Genomic DNA, 20,841 nt, shown 5'->3' with positions numbered 1-20,841 from the left:
GCGACTGTCGAAACATGCTCCGTTCTCCTCGTTCCATCAATTTACGACTCGATATCCGGAAATACTTTTCGTATTTCACTCGTGATCCCTGACGTTTATACAATTTTTTAACAACTTTTATTCAACGCTTCGCAACTTTCCATTGCGATTCTGAATTCAGGCTCGGTTTTATAAATTGATCTGAGTAGAAAAATGTTCACATTGTCAGGTATTTGCATTTTAGTGTTAACTGGCGATTTCTACTTCAATCTTATTTTTAATTACTGCTAAATCTATATTGATTTCTACTGATAGAATCGCTTGGGGTGAATGGATATGTTAAAAAGAATTTATTCATATAAGGATAGAGTGTACGTCGGAGGGTTCTTTGTAAGTAGAATTAGTTAGTCATGCACGGAACCGTTGATGAATTATTCAGTTATTTTTCATCAAAGTGAGAAAGCTGATCCGAAATTGTATCACTAATTGTGACACGATGGATATAACAATACAACTATTTTATTGCAAGAATTACAGAACAAATACGTCCTAATAAATCGTGTTTTTGTTAATAACGTACTAGTCGTACAAAATCCACGGAAATAATTTTCATTAACAATTGTTACTAAGCAGGTGCGACGTATAATTATGGCACAGATATTTACAAAAGAATGAATCTGGCAGATCGATGCGAAACTTGCAGGATCCCTAACCCTGAAAAGTTCGGAAGCATTACGGCGCCCAACTACTGTCCAGAACGATCAAGGATAGCGAAAGCAGCGGCACACCGACCGGGACAACACGAAACTTAGGGATTCCCGCGAACTTCCTGAATCAATTTCCATGCGGCCATTGCGAGATCGGGTCTCGTGCAGCCCGGGCGACCGCGGCTGTAGGAGAGAAAAAAAAATGTGTGTGCATCGAAAGAAGAAACCGTGCAGGCAGATACGAGTTAACGAGTCCGCGCGATCGACGCGGCCGCGTCAAGCACGTCAAGCCATTTAAGCACGCAGTCACGCGAGTGCGGGACCGCATGTTGGAACACGCGAGCACGTTCGTCGAGGGATTACCTGGTGCGGGCGGTGGTTGTTCGCTTACTCGGCTAATCGGCGAGAGCCACCGAAAATCGTGTCCGCTCCTCTGCACGACTGAAAGCGGAGACAGCCTGTCGGTGCAGATAAAACGAAACGGGGGACGAAAAGTCGCCGCGCAATGACGAATAGCGAAACCGATAGGGAGGAACGCGTACGGCAGCGAATCAATGAATCGAAGGAGAAAGTGACACACCAACGTGAATGAGAGAATGCCGCGGCAACGTTATAGAAACGCCGCGTTAATACTCTTCGCCGCTCATTGATCGTCTCGCGCATTGTTCCCATTGTGGCACGTCCATGTGGTCGCAATTAATATGGAACCATTATCCGCGCCGGTTAATGCTGTAACAAATGGAGACTCGCGGAGAAACGCGATTAGCCACGCGATTTTCATAAATTTTCGACGGCCGGCGAATCTGCAGGATTGCGCATAAATGATTGTGCTGGAATAAACATTTTTATTAGATTGTTTAGCTTCCTAAAGTCTTTAGTACCGATTATAATGATGTTTTTCATTTATGTTTTTCTACGAGACTGTCTGATAAAATACATTTGCATAGAGGGCTGCATTCTTTTTATTAGCTATTTTGGTGTTTCTTTTTTGTTTCGCGTTGTACAAGATAAAGAGAGATTCTTTAATCGTGGACAGCGAACGTGGTTTTATGCCATAGAGGAGCATATTTATGCAGTTGCATTTGAAAACATACTTGTTTAGTAATGTAGGAATTATTTTTCAAACGGTAAATCCCACGTGACTCCTTCGTAATAAATAAAGCAACAACAACTAAGGACACCTTCGATTAACAATAACAATTTATTATTAATAGTCCACAACTTCCCACGTCTTACAACAACGATAATAACGACAACGCAACGACTTCAACAACGACAACAACAACGACTTCTCTCCGCAAGGGTTCTCCTTCGAATGCCACGATCTTCTCCGCCCTTCTTCCGCCCTTGCCAGTCCTTTTCCAAATTATCCTACTCTCTCTCTCTCTCTCTCTCTCTCTCTCTCTCTCTCTCTCTGTCTTTCTCTCTCTTGCATTCATACTCTTTCGCTCTGCTTCACTCGCGATCTCATTCTTACTATTTCTCTCTCTTTCTTTCTTTATTTCCATCTCGCTCACTCACACTCTATCTTTTGGCCACGCAGGACTTTGAGGAACCTAAGCAATAGACACAGGTCACTCGAAGTCGCCCAAACACTCTGTCGCCATGTGCCCAATTCATTTCCATTTTACAACGCTCCACCATTATGACTTTCATACCCGAAAAAACTCTACAATAAGTATCTAAACATATTACACGCTGTTTCCACTTTGACCGTAGATGAATCTTGCAGCATCATAAAATTATGCACATTCTTATTATTTTTTTGTATTCAGTATGTCACTGTCGATATGATATCAGTTTCCCTATAAACCTTGTCGTTGTTAAATTATTAAAAGCAGTACATTTCAGTGATATCGAAAGACGAGTCTGTTGATATAGCGGTAAAAATTGACATAAACGATATATTTAACAGAATGATACGATTACGTTTTTAACGCATTTAGTTGGCAGGATGATATTCAAAGAAGTTTTATCAAAGGCACCCGCATCTCGGGAAATAATGTACGGCTTCGGCTTACTAGTAAATAGCGATTTTCTCGGTTCCGGGAGCCAATTTCACCGCTCCCCGGTTCCAAAACGAAAAAGGAAGCCAAGGTAGGGAGAGCGACGGCAGCTTCAAAGACCATAATCTCGCGGCGCCTCTTCCACATTCCTGCGTGCATCGGTCGCGCTGCAATCTACCTCGGTTGTTTCCGATTCTATTCTCTTTCTGCCGCTAGGAAGCGGTCGCGGGAGCGAAAAACCGGGAAGAAAGGAGCGACGAGAACGGCCGGGTAAGAGAACCGAGCCAACGGAAACTTTTCCCGTGCAAAGTACCACGCGGACTGGCTCGAGGTTATGAAATTCTGATGGCTCATAAAATGTAAGAAAATTTACAGACTTCGCCCCCTCTGCCGCCGCCCTCCCAAGTCGACGTCTCGCCTGTTTCTCCACCGGCTGTGTGCCTGCTTCCTCTCGGTCCTTGGCCTTCTCTCTTGGTCCTGCTCTGTTCCTTCTCCGTCTTGCCGCCGACGGCTTTGCGAACTGAACGGAAGAGCGGCTCGAGGGCGCGAAAGGGGACGACGGTGCTGGCGGCGTAAAGTTTAAAACCCGTGGCAATCGATTAGGAACCTTCGAAAAGAAGGTCGAGCGAGCTGGCTCGTTGTTTTCCACGCGATTCTGTCGGGCCCTACCCCCCTAAACGGGGCCCCCGTTTCGAACACTTCTGGGGGTTCATCTTTGATTTACATCATTGCAACAAGGGAAAGAAGAAAAACCTTATCATAAAAAATTTTGAATCAATCTTGTAGCTATTAATCGGAGAATTAACTTAATATTGAAATAATTAATAAAAATTACTTTTCACTTGCTAATTACTTATTCTGACAAAATATTGTGTGATATATTTATAAATCATATGCGTCAAACATTTCCAGTGCACAACGAATTAATTAAGGAAACTGAAATAATTATATCGCGATATGATATTTTTTGAAATATTGGCGTCAAAGAAAGGCGTCCTTTTTGCAATAAATTGTTTAACCTCTCGAGTTCTAAAATACATAGTAAATTGTACTGAATAATACTACCAGCTGAATGCCGTAAATTATGTTTTATTCTTTTATGTAGTTTCTAAATTCTAATGTTGTTGATTATTAGTAATAAATGCGTGTTGAGAAAACGAAATGCGGATGTGGATTTACGAGAGTATATCATATATAAATATGTTTTACTTTATAATATCAAATTTGCTTGGCCGATTCATGCGAGCAAAATGAGACTCTGGAAATCGGTAATAAATAACCGCATGCGAGTTGGGACGTTATTCAGGCTGCATCTTCTGAAAAGTGATTATTCCAGAGCAATCGATTCGAGCCGTTGCCAAGATTCCTTTATTATCGGTCAAATTGCAACTGTTTGATAGGAGCCAATGTTCACGGGTTTTAGAACGTTATTTAGTTGCTGGGAATTGGCAAGCATTCAGCAAGCAGTCGCTAAATTGGTCGGTTCTGCATTATCCGATTTCAGAAGAATAAAATTGGCGATTCGAACGACCTTTCGGAAAATATTCCGGCGAAGCGTCGTAATTGGTGTGCAATTTAGAGACGTTTTTGCGAGGATATATCCAGAAGCCACTGGTCCAAATCTCAGATCAACATATTTCTTAATTGATGGATTTTTATTCCTATATAATTTTAAAAATATTTGAGTTTTGAGATGAGGCGTTTGTGATCAAACGCGTCATTGCTCTTATTACTCATTACGTTTTAAATATTTTGAGATTTTTTATATAGTGAGCGGTATTAGATTCGGTATATAAACATTCGTTTCGCCTGCAATTAATATTTTTAGGATCGGAAAGTTTGACGCCGTCGCGGACGAGAATATCTGAGCTCCCCCGAGTCTGTCTGCTTTATCCTCCATCAACATTTTCTGGCGTTTGGGAAGCACGGGAAGGGTTAATTAACAGCAACGAAGTGAATAAGACATGATCACAGAAAATTACATGGGGAACGGCTCTAAAGGCGATAGTTGAACGATAGATTCTCGTCTTTTATCGAAGCTTCGTCGATGCCTCCTTTCAGAGGGTTTCAGCATTTTGCGAAGCTCCAATTGTAAAGGAGACAATGGTGGTTAATGTTACACCCTCGAACAGTGATCTAGTTATAATTATCTCTACTGTCCTTCAACAAAGCATAAAAAAATGCACGATTTTTTCTTTATCGCTCTATTGTCCGTAATTTCACAACTTGTTATTAAAATATAAATTTCCATTAGGTGTAACCATTGACTTATGGTAATACGCTGCACTTTGTTTCATCTTGTTGCAAATTGATGGTGAAGAGCTTCGCTAACTGTCTACATACACGTAGCCATACGACGTCTATTTTAAAACAGCGACTCACAAATATTGATTTCCGGCGTACTTCTATTTTCCAGACTGTTATATTCTCTCCTCTATCGCGCACACCTCCGCTACCTTCGTATCAGAATAAATAGTTCAGTATCTTCTTCCGCATTGCGATTCCTAAGGGCACTTCCATAAAATCTACCGCGCTCGACGACGACTGATGTATTAATACGTACGGCAAATCATTATTCATCGAGCAACCATTTATTCGAGTCACAGCGAGGCTCGTAAAAAGTGAACGAATCCTCGCAAAAATAAAACTTAGAAACAGTACGGAAAACTGATTCGCATAAAGTTCAATCTAATCACGAGACAGTAAAAACAGACAAAAAAGTTCTAGTGCCTAAATATAGTTTTGCTATTAACCAGTTAGCTGCTGCAGTTATTATTATTATTATTATTCTTTATTAACGGGCTAGTAAAGCCCTTTTGTGTTATATAGAAGTGATGTACATATACATAGTCCGGAATACATTTAAATAATATAAATTAAAAATTGGAATATAAGAGTGTGTCATGAAGAAATTACAGTGTGTGTTTTAATGGCTAGAGGTGCTGCATTTGTAAATTGCTCAATGTATTGCCGAAGAAGTCGACTTTTGTATTGAGTATATTTGCTGTTCTTATTGCTCTGATTATACAATTCTGAGATCCCAAAATGGTTTTAAAATAGTCTACATGAAATAATTCTTTTGATCGTATTGCTTTAGTAGGAACCTTTAGTTTTATTAGTTCTACAATGAGTGGACAATCGATTACTTGGTTAATAATTTCCAGTTATACTGGACATGTTTGATTCTCTTGGCATCTTTTTAAATGCAACACTTTTATAAAATGTATAATTTAATAAAGAATGCCAAAGCATATATTCTTATGCAGTTTGCTTAGTTAAGAGGACTGTAATCATTAGAAACTGCCAGCTAATTCAGGGAACAAATACGTTTAACTTCGACTTGGCAAAATTCAGATGCAAAACTCTTATTTTGCTTAGATGTCGCTAATTTTATGTTTAACAAGTTTTTGCTTGGGAGGGACTCAAGGGTCGGGGCGAAAATTTCGTGGCAGGATGAGGCGAGTAATCTTTAGACGGCGATGCTCGCCCGACACTCGCCAATCTCGCGCGTATAATTATGTATAAAGGCGGCGGCGACGATGACGACGGCGATGGAACCGGAGTTAGCGACGGTGATGGCGATGGTGGTGGTGGTGGTGGCTCGCCGCTCAAAATACGTCTAAATATTAATGAGCTGTCCCTGCCTACGGCGCACCACCTTCGTTTGGGCATTCACGGTCTCCTCAGACGGTGGCTGAGTGTCGGCGAATGTGTCGAAAAGTGTGTTGGTGCAAAATTAACACCGGGAGAAAGGTGGTCGCTCGCACACCTGTCTGGTGAGAGAGATCGACGCGATTCCCGTGTAGCTGGGAAAACAAAGCCAATTGATCCTCGTGATCATGGTCTTCAATTGCGCGACATTACAGCCGGAGACTATAAGTGCCGCAGAATTGAAAGAACTGCTAGAAAAATTGTCTGAAACCGCGACGGTGATCGACGTTTCTGACAGTTCCTCTGTAAACGGAACTGTTTCATTGACTCTAACGTGCTTCCGTGTAGGCAAACGACAGGCATCTCCCGGTATATCTACAATTTGAGGCTTATAGGAAGTAGTTTCGATCAATAATTAAGTGGACGTGGGTTTCTGGCGCGACTGCTTACACTATCGATAATAACTGGCACGGATCTATAACATAACGCTCCAAGGAGATTATTGCGGCACCGAGCGGGGGTGTATCGCCGAGCACTTAGATCCACGACATGTTTAAAATTTGTTCAAACCAGCATTATTGTCAAGACAATACGTGAAATTTGTAGTATTTGTAGTATTAGACGTGTGCGATTGATCGGACAACGGTGAAAAATTTACCAATCACCAATCATTTCTCAGCACTTTATCAACGTTTCAAAGATGTATCCGAACTGTGTCACGAATGAATATACCGCTATCGGTATAGGCTTCGTCAGAGGCTGTTTCTTGAACTCAATTTTCGCCAGTGTCTTTTACTTTCGTCAAACGACTCGGCAACGGAGAGACCTTCTCGAAATGAAGGAAAACGGGACAGACAAAGGAATTGGCAGGAAGAAGTTACCCGATAGTACAAAGACTGTCATGTAAGATGCGCCGTCAAGTAGGAGTCACTTCGTACCCCTATCTTGCTTTACCGGTCTTCATTTTGTTCTCCTCTATTTTCTGGGTACTCCTTCCGTTCTGTTCTTCCTCGTTGGCAGATCCTTCGGGACGGTTAATTGTGAGCGACAGTCGCAACGAGTAACGGGAGAGGGATCAACGTCAGTTTCGGGAACTTCTCAAAAGCCCCGGCGACGGTGCGAGCATTATCAAAGAATTTGGCGACGTGGCTGTCACCAAACATGTCGGGTAATCGGCGGAATCGTAAACACTACTGAATTCCCCGCTTCCAGATTCCAATTAAAGCTGTATTAGATTTCGCTCTGGAAGCACGTTCCTCTACGCTTCAAAAATGTTCCACACAATATACAAAACTTTCAAACTTCGATATTGTGAATACAACAATATTGTTGTTAAACTCGCACGAGAAATAACTATCTTATTATTATAGTAGGCTACAATGGTTCAGAAACGATCTTGTTGTTAAACTCGCACGAGAAATAACTATCTTATTATTATAGTAGGCTACAATGGTTCAGAAACGATCTTGTTGATTTATTATTAGATTCTGTTAAACGTTAATTATAAAATATGTCATTAATTCACAACGAAAAACATTTCCTCACTTCTTTAGTATTATACATCTGTTTTAAATTTTACTTCGTGGTCAGTCTCTCAAGAATAATAATTTTTAAATAAGAAATTAAATATATTTGTCGTGATTGTCCATATATAAATGCAATTTAGCGAAGTCTCTGCAATGCGTGGGATTATTTAGAAAAATGTTGCTTGTCATTTCCAGAGTATAGTTTGTCTTTAAACTGTATAGTTTGGCCGATTTCGTACGCAGTGATCCGCTAAGCTATCAGATTCGAAATCGCGCATCCGGCGCCAGATCGAAGTAGGATACGACGAGTCCCGAGTTTACTTTCAGAAGCCTAATGGCGACTGTATTTACCAGCTCTCGCAGGTACTTAATTTTGCTTTCGGAATTAATTCTGCCGCGGAGGTCTCGGTGGGTGGGAATGGCGTAGGTGTTACCTAGAGGTAAGACCTGCGTTGTCGCGTAGCGTCGCGTCGCGTCGGCAGCAGGCAGGGTGGTGTTGGTGGCACATTGAAATACCGGCGATATGCCGGCGAAGCGAACCCGGCGGAAACTTCCGTCGAGTATTTTCCCGGGACTGTCTCTCACAATTAGAATACTCTGGAGAGAGTGCCGGCCTCGTAGTCGTAGACGCGGAGTAACGCGTAGATAGGTGCCTATTACGGTGGGGAGCTCGTCGTCGATTTTCCGAAAATAGAGAGGGTGTGGGCGAGACAGGGACGGGATGATGATTTATTGTGCCCTGGGAATGCGCATCTCCCGAACGAATCTAGCCCACGCCTCCAGGAAATATCGTTGACTCGAGGATATCGGACTGCCACGGATTTTATCGTCGGAGGGTCGTCGCCGGGGAAAGTCGCTCGGAAGATTCGAACATGCTAATAACTTTCAAACGAATTTCATGCCGCAACAATCGTTCGCCGATAACGGTGCGAAGGGTACCTATCAATTTTTAATATACTATTTAGACAAATGGTGTTCTTTAGGCTCGAGACACACTTATGCGCCAGACTCGGATTGTGCTAGCAGCATGCTGCAACTAATTTTATTAAATTTTTGCTTGGCTAGGGCACTTGATTTACTGCTGCACAATTTAATCATTTGCTCTGTTATAATAAGTTTTTTTCTGGCTACACTGCTCGTGATAGAGCTTTCTAATAACAACCTATTAAGTGTAAATATTATTCCGTGCTTTTGTCGAAATAAATTTCTACTCTCTTGTCAAGAAAATATGCAATAAATATTAATTCTCTTATCGTTATAAGAAAATACTAAAATCGAATAAGCTTTGATCATTGTATGTATTGTATAAAGAAAGTGGTACTGTGTGAAATTCAAAGAGTTTGATTTTCATTCTAGCTTTTGAAACATACGTTAAGGAATATTTAGTTTAAGCATCGGAGGCCTCTTGCACAAGCCTATCTCCCGTGTAAATTGCATCAACATGTCAGGCTGTTACTGTGTTAGATAAAGGTAGACAGTTACGTCACAAAAAGTATGAGACATGCTATAATTTAAAAAGTTTCTATACACTACAAATTCATAAAATCGATCTATGAACAAAGACAATAAATTTCGAAGAAAAGGAGCACCATTCTTATACGAATGTTGTGTCGAATACACGAAGGTTGAATCTAACTGATTATCTCCAGAAGATGCTGAGCATCTGAGCATTAAAAAGCCATCTGGTCAGCAGGTGTGTAGCTCCTCGATGGACATCTCGAGCACGGTTGCCATTCAAAAAGTGTTACCCAATTTATATCCGATCGGCTTTCCCGACAGCATAGAAGCCGTCGAGAGGGAAACGCGGCTCAGTTGCGATGGAATCGCGTGACGTGTAATTCGATGGTTCGGACGGACGGCTCTAGGAATAGTTGTTGGTTATCCGAGTGGTAAGCCCGGCTAGGTGTGTGTCTTTAGAAAAGCATTAGTGTCCGGAATTAATTGATCGCGGAAGGGAAGTGGATACCTACGCGAGCTTACATGTTCCTCTTTGCTTCTCTCTCTCTCTCTTCCATCCCCTCGCCCCCTCCCTGCACGTATACAGACACGTACACACGGAGAGGCTCTAGTTCCTCTACACTGGTTCTCTCCCTTTCTCTGCCTCGCTAGTTGGCTGGTTTGGGGGTGCAGGGTAATATCGGTACTAGCCTGTACCAGTCGATGAGCCACTCGCCGCCCTCCCCCGCCTCTTCATGGCTCTTCTTGCATTGCCTCCTACACACGACTGTGCTCGGGGCAACGATATAATCCGGTACCTCGTTCCTCGTGACTGTTGCCCGCGTTTTTAATACCGGAGTACCTCTCGACACGTATCAACCCCGTTTTTTACCAACCGCGGTGCTTCCGACCGCGTTCATTTGATTCGCTCGTCGACAGTTTACTTTTTTCCACGGCCTTTTTACCGCTGACTTCCGGCCGATGTGCTTCTTCGTTACGGATGCGCAAGTTCGTGCGAAACTCGACAACCTGGGCGTACTCGCGCGGTCCGGCATCACCGGTGTTGTCTCGATGAACTTTTTACGCAAGCTGGAATTTCCGCGGAACGTTTTTTCGGGCGTTTCCTCAATCGTTCTGACCGGCGCTTTTAATTAAACAATTTTTTAGTCGGCGATCTAACGGGTTAACTAGTTCATTCATCCAGCCCACTGAGCCACAAAATCCAAAAGCAAGGCATCAATCTAAATGTTGAAGATATCGTTGCAAGATTTAAAAGAAGTATACTGTTGTAATATTATTTTACAACTATATACATTACAGGCACATTGGCGAAAACAAAGTTATACAGCATTCGAGACGGTGAACATGTCATTGCAAGATTAAAAAGGGACATCGTTTGAATTTTTATGATTTCTATGTATTCGCGGTATTTTATTCGAAAATAGTTAAAACAAAGTACAATAACATTCGTCTTCGTTATCGAAACCAATATTTTTCTCATTCCAATTTTTATAAAATAATTCACCGTCTGCACATTATAAAAATTCGCATACCAGATGCTTATACACCCTAAATTCCTCCCATTGTCTTCTTTTCCTGCGCGTGTCGTCGCGGAGAATTTTCATCGCCAGGGGCTAAGAGACGCGTAATGGTTAGAAACGTTTGTTTGAGGAGGCCAAGGGCCAACAGTTATTAAGCTCAGCCCGCAGACCACATCAGAGCCAGTCAGAAAGGGCCCTTGGCATATTCACCTAGCCCGTAACCCTTTCTCTCCGGGCGCGGCTCGGTCCGCGCGTATCTATCATAATTTACGACGCTGCGCGAGCGTTCCGGTCTCTGATGATCAATCCTTCACGGATTTCATTCAGCCGTCCATGCGACACAAAGTTTTAATACGAGATGCATATTTCATTGTCTGCAGCTGTCCCCTCAATACGGTTTCCTGGCGGCTGCAGATTATTAGCACTCGTTGCTTTTCCTGCGTTTTTAGAAATTCTGAAATTTGCAACATCGTGATTCTGTATGACTTGATCTCAGCGATCTGATTATAAAAAATAAATAAATAAAGCGAAATTACTCGTTAACTGTTAGGTTTAGGGCTAATAAGGGTCGATGCCTTTTTATTTAGAATTCGATATTCTTTCATATTTTTATATAGTAAAATATAGTATTCCATTTAAGAAAAAAATGTTGCTCATCATATCTCCGAAACAGCTCCATCTATAAAAGAAACTTTACTACGTACTATGCTCTTTCGAAAAAGGTTTTGATATCGGAGAAAGGCTGGGAATATTAGTTAGTATAGTAAGTTAGTCATTGGTAAATAAAATTCTGTCGAGTCTCATAAACTCTCTTTCTATGCTGTAGATCTTACAATTAATGCAGGCAATTCTTATTAGGCATAAAAATCCACAATTTAATAATCACTATTATTTTGCACAATAATCTGCACTTCAGTAACGGCGTAAATTATTCACTTCTACAACTCATGCTCCTCTAAACGCTGTTAAAATGATGTTGCAAATAACAAGATGAATTTTAGCACCAACAGAGACCTTATAAAATTATTGGCTTGCTATGTAGATTTCCATGAAAAAAAGACTAATAAAAATTCCTTGCGAGCGAGTACGCAAAATGGTCCTTCACCGGACGTTTCAAGTTGCGTTCAGAAAACTCGTTGAATCCCTACGCCCAACGAAAATTTTCAGTAATCGACACACTCACCAAAGGCTCCGATGTCCCTGTAGTGTTCCTCGATATCGGTCGTGTCTGCCGAAACACGTCTATCCGGCCACTTAGACGCAATCACGAAACCAATTGGAATCGGTAAATATCTGTGCTCGGTTGGTGCAAAAGGCAAGAGGTAGGAGGTAGCAGGGCCGAAACTAGCAGCGAGGAGGACGACGAGGAGAAGTTGGAAGGTGGCCGGGTGTGTAAGCGGTTAGCCGGATCGAGTAGTCGGCTTGATATCCAGCAGATATGTCCTTGAAGCATGCGAGGCGTGTAACGCGTGCTGGTGGATAAAGGACGCCGATACTCGCTTAGCCGACTCGCACGCTTTTGCGTTAAACGCCCCCACGCGCACCGCGTAATGGATATGCGCCGGTTGATGTCTCTCTTTCTCTCTGTCCGACCTGTTACCGACGTGTTTCGCCGTTTCCATCCCCGCTACATCGGGGGCACGACGCGCGACGGTATGGCGTGCAGCCGCTCGATTTCGTCCCGGCGTTCTTCGTTCTCCTCTATCCACGGAAATCTGCCTCTAGGCGCGTTGCAGAAGCACCGGGTCCTGAGATCCGACGTGATAAGTGGTTAAACGGCAGTAAGTAAATGTTGTAACGTGCCCCGCCCGCGCTCGCGATCACCCGCTTCAAAGACACCCGGTCGAGAGATGATAATGCATCCCGAATACGTAGAGTGCTGCGAAATTAGGATTAGGCGTGGAATAATGTTTGCCGAGCCGAATTTCGTGGCTCGCGACCTGTCGAGGCCCTTCTGATTTGGTCGATCGTGGGGGGGCGGTTCTGGAGCATGTATTAGCGAAGATACAGTACAGGGTGGGTGAAAACTCGTGGTATAACCGGCCATAAAATAAGTTGATAAGTGGAAGACATTTTCTCATTTAAGGCTCCGTTTAATACAAATGAAAAATAATTCTCAACTAATTAGGGAGTAGGAGTACGAAACCTAGAGGAGTAAAAACTGAAATTATTCTTATTATTCAATTAAGTGTTAGTCACATTCTATATACTCAATATATAATCATACAGAAACTGTATAAATTCAGAAAGGCAAAAAATGTATCACTGCGATAGATTATCGTAACAAAAGTGAATTTTAAAAATTAAACAATTTTCAAATATGAAAATTTCCGTTGCTAGCACAAAAGTTTGACTAAGTATAACTAAGGTCTACTGTAATACAGAGGTTTTTGGTTATAGATAATATCGGCAGAGTACATGACATATGTACTCATAAAAGATTCAAATATACTCGACCGAAGTTCAAGCATACTTGGAAGTGCTGTTAACGTTCCTGAAAAGTTTTGAATAATTGGTAAAAATTTATTATTTATGGTCATTTTTGTGAATCCCTGCAGCAATGGTTGAGATTGGAAACGAACTGCGGAATGGGACCGATAATAAGTCGCTTCCCTTTAAATTATGCCTGCGGGCTAATAACAGGCAACCGCATGACATTCGTGCAAGGCAATAATTAATTTTCGCAATTATGCCTGCGTTCGTTCCTTCCCCTTTCGCTACACTTCGCCCTCAACGTCCACGTAGCCCTACTTCGACTGTTATTCTTCATAGATTGACAGTTTTCCATGGATTTACATGAATTACGAAAATCTTTAATGGATTGCACTAAAAAAATATAATATTGCATCAAGATCCATATAAAAGATCGTATATAAAAAAACTACAGAGTTTGTCTCTTCCTAATTAACTGAAAACAGAAACCGTTGAAGTTAATTTAACTAACTCATTAAAGTATGTTAAACGTTTATCTAGTAAAAGAATTCTTTCTCCCTGTCAAACAAAACCTTTCAGCTATAACAACGAATCGAACTCGTGACGATTTCACATATAGTCTACTAACCATGAATGTTGTTTTCTCTAAATCGAAACAAAATATGATTTTTCGAAATCTAGGAATGACCGTAATTGTAGATACACAATAAATTAAGATTGCTATTTCGACTAGGGAAATTATTACAAACAAAAAAAGCTTAGGGTGTATGCGTGTAAAGAAAATAAAATATGAACGATTTACTATCGGAATTTTAGCATTATTTATCCTTTACTACTAAGGAATGACCAGAGACAAAGAAATTCCAGTTGCTGAAGAAACTCCACCAGCAAAGGGTGAAACAACGCGACAGTGCATACCAATATTCCACGATCCTAATTCGCCGAAATTGTTCTGTTGCAGGTAAATACCGAGACGACCGTATAGTCGCATGAGAGTCGCTAATCGCTCGAGGCCCGTCTGCCCCCCCGACGGGTGAGTCTAAAACTTCAAAATACTTGCACCGTTCGCCCTGTCGTCGCGGGTTTCGGGATCCCGGCATTCGGAGCAGACGATCGAGTGTGCACGAGACGTTTCTCGTCCTCGCGCGTTGATGTCGCGGGATATAAAAGAAAAACGCAAATTAATAAATTCCTGGCTCCGGGAACAGGGAGAGAGAAGAAAAGAAAGAAAGAAAGACTCGTGGTTGTCGTTGTCGTTTCGAAGGCAGTCTACGGTTGAAAGGAGGGTCGCGGGGGTCGTCGACGGGAGTAAATTAGTAATTAGAAATCTGATATAGGTAAGGTAAGTCGGTGTTGTTTCGGCATTGCGTGGCAGTGCGCGTCGCGTGGACTTCTGCGACAGGCACGGCCTCGCGTGACCCGACGCCTCCGTTGGGGTGGCCCAGGGGTGGCCGAGGGGTAGCCCTGGGCAAAGAGCATGAAGAACGGGTCAGGTGAAGCAGGGTGGGAAACGGTTGCAGAGTGGGGGGGGGGGGGGGGGCAGCCAGGGAAACGTAAGGGATGACAATTATGCCCTACAGGTAATTGCCAGGTTGCAGTTAAACGGGGCAGGCGGCCTGTCGAGGCTTGCCCTTCCACGACCACCATGAAACGCGAGCTTTCATCGGAAAATCATGGCTTTTAAAAACCGTCATGCTCCCCTGCAGCCCTTTAATTTATCGCCGGTTCTTGCTTTTCGCCGAACGGATACGAGGAATCGTGTTAGACAAATCTACTCACTGTCTCTCTCTCTCTCTCTCTCTCTCCCTCTCACGTTTGGTTACGTGTACCTCGTTATTCGAGAGTTTTCTATAACGAATCGATGGGAACGGAGAACTTTTAATTGCTCGATGAATTTTATCGCGACCGAGTCAGCCGACTCGATTAAACTGTTTAATATTTCGCGATATCGATTCGATGACCGGCTGTGCGAATGAGAATCGCACCGGTATTCCTTAATGACTGCTCGTTTGTCATTAAAATTGCCAGCCATCGATCCAGCCTTTGTTTGCGTATCTTCGTTGAAGGCTGTTTACCGCTCGTACGACCCAGTTTGCACTGGACAGAATTATTTTTACATTATTCGTTCTTTTGTATTTTCAAGCCTGTCCCGCGTAACGTAGTGGATTAATTCTTGAAATTTGATGCTCCCGCTTTCTTACAGGAAAAATCAATTCCAAACGCTTGTGGGGCACGCGGTGTTATAGCTTACGGTATGGGTAACGTGTCCGTCCATTACTCGCTATCCACTACCATAGTGTGATCGTTTTCCATAGCATTCCGTCTTTTCTGACCGAGAAATTCAGCTTTCTAGAAGCGTCGATACTATTCCTTCACGTTATTATTAGACTTCGCGTTTTATGCACGTGTATATATTTAACGAGACATTCGTGCGAATTCTGCTAATTTCTTAGGACTGATAATTTTCTACCTGAAATTAATGAAACCGGAGTGTACTTGAAATTTATTCGCTTTTTATAATAGGTTTAATAGATTAAAAATTGCGTAACAATACTTATAATGCGAAGTCATTCTTCAATTCAGTTGTGTAATATGTACATATAGAATCCGTATGCGATAAGTGTTGGACATATCTCTCGATGATTCTTATCAAATCCTTCGGAACGTTCGGCGAAAGTATTTATGCAGTTCTATGCAGCGTACCAACAATTTTATTACTTCGATCCAAGCGGTGCAAGGTTAAAATCGATCAAATCATTATCTGCACCGAGTTCTAGTAAAACGAATCGGTATCACGATATTTACGATGGATAGTATTTATTGACCTAAAACTAGTTCCAGTTTCGAGCCCGCATTTCTATCTGCGAATACAACGATTGTTAACAAGCATCATTCAGTAATTGCCGTTCGACGAACTCTCGAAGTAATTCTAAGTACTCGTATAGGCTCGTGTACTGCGCATGGACAGCCGCAAATGCATAACGCGATCTCTAGCTGAAACCGTTTTAAATGAACTCATTATTTTCGTATCGATTCGTGGCTGACTCGCCGAATAAAAGGGCAAACGAAAAGAAAAACGAAACGGACCGCGTAGTACCGAAATGGATGAAAATTCGGTTCGCGGTTTGGGGACGGTTTGTCCGGCGTTGAACCTTCGGTGAAAATCGTCTGTGAAATTAACCGCAAATATGTGTTATTTCGCGTGGCAAGCCAACGTGCGGTGACGTATGTATATCGTGGGCATCTATTATGAAAGCAGTCCTGCAAAGGCTGCCGCCTGCCGACGCTGGTTCCGCACGCGCCTTTTCCCACGTGCTCGTAAGCCACGTACACTAACAGCATAGCGGCCGGCTCGCTTAGAACCGCTTAGGAAAGTGGAATGAGAAGGGAGGAGGGCTGCCATTTCTGTACCGCTGTCACATTTGTCACATTGTTGGCTCGCGTACGCTGCACCGCGAGACGCCACGTGGCGCGTAAAACCCGCGCCGACACTCCGCGTGTACAGTCACCCACGGCTGCATGTCAATCGCGAGCGACCCGCGGATATCAGTACGTTTCGAACCTTGGCACGCTTACCGTTACACATCGGCATTACGTGTCGCTAAACTTGCTCCGTGAATTCTTTCGCGAAAGTGCCGCGAACTGACAGTGCTTTCGCGCCGCTAAACGCGCGCTCTATCCTCGCGCTACTCGTTCCAAACGAATTATTCACAAAAGCAATGATTACCTAACTTCGGCAAAGTCTCGTTAGTCCCGCGTAACTGCTTAAGGACGTAGGAAGTGATTTCCTGTGATAATCGGAATTGATCCAAGAGACTGCGGAACGAGCATGATTTTATTTGCGAGAAGTTTAGAAAGGTTTCGAATATGTCTTTAAACGGTAATTTGTGGTTTCAAGGTTAGCCATGTTTAGAACACCGTCTGTTGTGGGATGTTTCTATGAACAGTTCGGCTGGCTGTTTCTTCTCTCGGACAATTAGTGTCTACGCATGCTTTGAGAGACGTGTTTACTTGCGACCGAGTTGGAGCAAGTTTGACCGTGTTGAGACGGACTGGCAGGGACCTTGCGAGAACCACGAATACTGCTTCCCGGTGAAATAAAAGTAAGTTTGTTTGATCTTACTCATCGTTCTCGTTCGCTTCTGTGCTAGAACTGTTTGCCTGAGACAGCAATTTACTTTTCAATGCGTCCGATGATATCCAATTTTTTACTTTCCCAAATATTTCAATTAAGGAATAATATACACTTAACCCTTTGCGCTCGAATGGTGACTCTGACGCACCGCTAAAATTGTTGAAGCACCTTTCAAAATCATTTTTATATTATGAAAAATTAGATTTCAGAAATTATTAATAGTACAGCTGTTGTTGCATGAGTTACAAGATTCAATGTTATAAGCATAAAATATATTTGGTTATACAAAATGGAAATGTTATATGCAAAGGGTTAAGAGTGAATTTTTAAGGTCGAATCGAAAAAATTCAAATTTCGCTGCTGCTCGCTCAATATCAAATCTGTACACACTCCTTGCTATCATTTATTTACCCTTCCACAGGAGCCTCGGACTAATAGTAAATGCAAAATGCTCTCCAATTATAGTGAGTTCTGTTTTACTGGGTGGTTAGTTGTAATTGACGGTGGGTTTACTGAGTTGAATAGTAGGAAAAAATAGCTCGAAACAATAAGGAACAGTAATGGGGTGGCATTATGTAGAACCGCGTAAATATTGCGGAGAAAGCACAATAGCACTTAGACGTCCTAAATGATGAATCATCAATATATTATGCATGGAATTCGATTACATATATACGGAATGCATTAATTCTAGTTAACTTATAGAAATTAATAGCTTTTAATTGAATATAATAGCTATTAATTACATGTAATAGCTTATTTAGCTAACTTAATTAAATGTAATAACTTCTTAATAGCTTTTTTAAAATTACGGCTAAATGGATCTCAACAATCCTCTTAAGTAACTTATCGGAATCGTCATCACTGCGGAGAATTCGCTAAATCTTCGATTTTCGGGGCAGCTTTTATTGCGCGAGCGTTTATGTTTGTTGCCGCGACCTCTCTGTTCCGCAGTCCCGTTTCGTGCACGCGCTGCCCAAAGCCGCACGAGACGAACTGAAAAATGAGGAGGAAAAGAAAAAAGGGAAAACGGGAATGGTCGAATGGTTCGTGTGATGTCGTGTCGTTCGAGTGGCGGTCGCATGCCAGCCAGAGAATTACCGTCGAGTGGCTAGAGTTACCAGTAGGAGAACACGTATAGCTTCTGACGTTCGCATGACGGATGTCGATTCGATAGCTCGATTTCACAGGGCTCGAACTGTAGATGCCCCACCGGCATCTAAGAGAAATTTTACACCAATCCATCGCGATTAACCCTTCCACAGGGACCATCGGCTTCTGATCGGGGATATTCCACCAAAAATGTCCGGATTTTTCACTGAATTATTTCCAAGATTATTCGATCCAAGAAAATTCAAAGATTGATAGATATCATTAAGTCCTTGTTTTCAAAATTCTTGTAATAGAGCCTTTCTTTTTCCCGTCTACAATTAGTACAAATTAATTTACCGCACCCAATTCCTAGTTAATAGCTTTTAGATTGACTCGATTTGTAAAGTTAAATTTACCACGAAGTCTTGTCATTTTTTTTCAGTTCAACTTTGTCTCTCAGACCTTTCAAGACCTCTGTCTGCAACTTAAATTAACCACCAAGCCTCGATTTTCTAGAGACTGATTCGCAAACACTAACAATGTAGATTCTACTCGGAACGAATTCTTAGAACTACGTTGCATAACATATGGTGGTTACAAAGCTTCGATGCAGACTGCAGTAATAGCGCAGTGAATCTTCAGCAATTTGCGGTAACATGCGGTTACAGTGTACTATTACTACGCATAAACGCTGGTTTTATTGTAAAATTATATCGACGACATGTCTTCGGAACTCTTCGGCCGGCAGACGCCGTATTTTGTCACATAAGGCGAGGTATGAGGTTTGGATTGTTCAGTCAGTAAAAACGCAGAGACTGGTCTGGCCATTATAAACACATTAATCATATAAATACGACGAACCTGCTTGGATTACAGGGTGGTATGAGCAGATCGTTCTACATCGGTCAGATCGAGTGAATTATCGATAAGACAGACCGCTCGCTCGTCCCTTTCGTGTTTCCTTTGGTCTCGACATTGATGTACTTGTTACCCATAAATTATTCGATGTATCTTCTACACATGGTCGCGTTAACCCCTCGCTTGGTAGCCGAGTAAGAAAAGATTGCGTGTGGAAATAAAATTAAATTCAGTACGCGCTGTTATTTTACGGAAATATTTGCTTTCGAACTGGACGTGGTAACAAGCGTCTTTAATTGCACAGACTGCAAACAATTCATGTTCATATTCGGCAACTTTACATCGTATTCATAAAGTAAAGATTGGAATTTGCGAATTTCGAAAATTTTATGAGTTTCGTGATTTTTAATGCTCGTAAGAATAGGATTCGTTGGATACTTCGATAGAATTTAATATTTTTCTTTCCTCCACATGTAAGGACGATAATTTCCTTTGTGTCTGAAAATACTTTCCTGTTAATTTCGCCTCTATAATACCCGAGTTATATAACGGACCTCAATATGCGTTATACGAAGCCAGACGGAGCTCGAAGGCGCCAGTAAGAGGCCGCGTTCAATGACTCGTTCAGTAGCCGCGTGAATCTCGATCGTCCCGATAATTCATGGCCAGCGCTGTAAAAATCGGACAGCAATATTACCGGATAAAATAAGCCATTAAATCAGCGGGCGCTGTCTCCTCCGCGCCAGTATACGAAGACGTTTCATGAAGATGCGTTCCTCTTCGTGGAAGACGGAGGGCTGCAGGAATCGAGGGTCGAAGCTAGGATTACCCATCCGACCGAAAGGAGATTCCACTAAGCTTTCAGATTTTACCCTCTTAGCCGACCAAGGATTATAAAACGCAAATACGTCCCTTGATTAGTGAGGATAAAGTAAACATCGGCTTGCCGTCGCGGCTGTTGCTCGCGAGAATGACTCCGTTCTCGGAGGTATCCGTCGCGACCGCAAAGAGAGTCGGGCATTGTATTTTCAGCGAAGCTAAAGTACTCTGGTGGCTTAATTAATTTTTTAAATTGGAATCGCGGAAGCCGAATGACTGTTTCTCCATTGCCTATAGAAACAATTGAAGAACTCTTACAACACTCTGAAAGTATAAATATCTCAGTTTTGCGGGTAGTGCGCAAGCGTTAATTAATGGAGTATAGAACAATTGGTATTACGTGGCGAATTCGATATTACTCGAGGAAAACAGGCTGGATCGCGAGCAGATTTCACGGCGCGCAAAATACTATAGAAGTGTTTCGTGGACTCGGTCCGAAATTCGATATAATTTCGAGGGTAATTTCGAGATAGCCACTTTACAGGGATAAACTGTGGGAAGATAGAAGTTTAGAGCGTAGGGAAGCCTCAAGCATCCTACGGAAGTCTGGCTCTAATTAAGCGCCTCCTACCCCTACCGCGATTCCTTCACTCATCA

General features: G+C 42.3%; 1 protein-coding gene across 5 annotated transcripts in view; it reads left to right on the top strand.

Moving 5' to 3' along the window:
* LOC144476010 (uncharacterized) overlaps positions 1-20,841 on the top strand; it is a 396,477-nt gene that overhangs the window by 172,008 nt on the left and 203,628 nt on the right. The window contains exon 1 of one of the 5 annotated variants that reach the window (XM_078192515.1): positions 17,343-17,383. The exons of the other annotated variants lie outside the window; for them this stretch is intronic. The gene's annotated coding sequence lies outside the window, so the exon portion shown is untranslated. Of the gene's footprint in view, positions 1-17,342; positions 17,384-20,841 lie in introns of those variants that run through there. 5 annotated transcript variants of the gene reach the window in all.

The sequence above is a fragment of the Augochlora pura genome, chromosome 10 (assembly GCF_028453695.1).
Source record: "Augochlora pura isolate Apur16 chromosome 10, APUR_v2.2.1, whole genome shotgun sequence".
NCBI lineage: Eukaryota > Metazoa > Arthropoda > Insecta > Hymenoptera > Halictidae > Augochlora > Augochlora pura.
This window is presented reverse-complemented; position numbering and strand designations above follow the sequence as displayed.